The sequence below is a fragment of the Bison bison genome, unplaced genomic scaffold, assembly GCF_000754665.1.
Source record: "Bison bison bison isolate TAMUID 2011002044 unplaced genomic scaffold, Bison_UMD1.0 scf7180017864524, whole genome shotgun sequence".
In the NCBI taxonomy this organism is placed as follows: Eukaryota; Metazoa; Chordata; class Mammalia; order Artiodactyla; family Bovidae; genus Bison; species Bison bison.
In genome coordinates, this window is record NW_011495075.1 from 5,443,469 (window position 1) to 5,445,153 (window position 1,685).

Below are 1,685 nucleotides of genomic sequence, written 5' to 3' on the forward strand. Positions count from 1 at the left end.
GGGAGGGGGGAGCCCTGCGGCGGCAGCGAGAGCGTCAGGGAACCCGAAGTGCCGGGCCCCACCACCTTGAGGTGCAGCCCGGGGCGCTTGTCTCCACGCATCGCTGCGGAAGCTCAGCGTGCTGCTCCCTCCTCCGCCGGGATCCCCTTGAGGGGCCTCTCTTGGGAGGCTTTTAAAAGGGCGCTGGGAGGGCACGCCACCCCGGCTCCTGCCCCCCCCGTAGCTGGGGCATGGGCGGCAGTGGGAGGGGTGGTGGTGGGAAGCCATCCAGGGGCGTGAGGTGCTAGGGAGACATCGCAGTTGGGTCTGGACCGGGAGTCCCCATTGCTAAACTCCGTGTTTGCACCAGCTCGGAGGTCCGCGGCCGAAAAGTCAGTGTGGGGAAACGAGGCCCAGCCCTCTTCTAGCGCCCTGCGCACTGACCAGGTGGAAGCTTGCCAGGCACAAAGCGTGCTCCAGACATGGCCTTCTTAGAATGATTGCTGTCAATTGCTATGAGTATTCAGCACACGTTTTTGCATTTTCTGAGTAGTTCATTTACACTCAAATGGCACAGAAATCTAACTTGACGTTGACAGTCACAGAGTTTACCTTGGAAATTCTGTGTGATCTAATAAACTTTTCTTAATATCTCTCTCCCTTTTCATCTCTTATGTTTTAAGGATGCTCTTAGGAAAGCGTTCAACATCTGTAAAGCCAAAGCCACATTGCTTGGATTTTCCTACAGCTACATGGCCTCATTGGAGAAGGCAATGGCACCCCACTCCAGTACTCCTTCCTGGAAAATCCCGTGGATGGAGGAGCCTGGTAGGCTGCAGTCCATGGGGTCGCTGAGGGTCGGGTACGACTTGAGCAATTTCACTTTCACTTTTCACTTTCATGCATTGGAAAAGGAAATGGCAACCCACTCTGGTGTTCTTGCCTGGAGAATCCCAGGAATGGGGGAGCCTGGTGGGCTGCCGTCTATGGGGTCACACAGAGTTGGACACGACTGCAGTGACTTAGCAGCAGCAGCAACATGGCCTCATGATTAACCTCATTCCTACATTCAGATTCTGAACACCCTACACCTGAGAAATAGATCAGAAGTTCCAAACAGCTTTTCACAAGTCAATGAGTGACTCTGAAGAGACCTAAACTTCACAGCTAAATCTTTATTTCTAAATTAGACAGTTCCTTTTATCTTCCAGTTGCTTTAATTATTCTTCATGTAGTAAGAAAAAAAAAGATTATTTATAAGTATAAATATTTTGTGTAGTCAAAAAATCTATATGAAATAGCATGGATATAATATACATATCATCGTACATATGTCATATGTACGATGACATATGCAAAACTGCTGTAAAGTGGAAGGCTCTTTGTTCTGCAAGCATCTTATTAACCAGGCTTTCTGCAAGACTCAGCCAAAGAGAAGACTTCAGTCTTCTCTGACTGAAAGGAAGAGTTCTTAGGGAATTTAGAAAGGAAAGGTAAGGAGAAAATTGGGGAGGAGGGAAGAGAGAAAATTCCAAGGCCTCATATCCCTTGACAAACAAATCTTCCTGTGATCCCCAAGTCTTCAGTTAGGACAATTAAATTCATGCATGCTTCTTGTGACAGGGCAGAAATCCAGCTGGCATGAGGCAGGGACTCAGGAGGAGGAGGCCATGAGTAGCATGGTCTCAGGGAACCAGAAGACCCTG

The 1,685-nt window shown here is 49.1% G+C and overlaps 1 pseudogene; it reads right to left on the reverse strand.

The window, feature by feature from the left end:
* The window catches only part of LOC104981888, a 16,028-nt pseudogene extending 15,927 nt beyond the window's left edge, over positions 1 to 101 (reverse strand).
* Between the last annotated feature and the right edge of the window lie 1,584 nt (positions 102 to 1,685).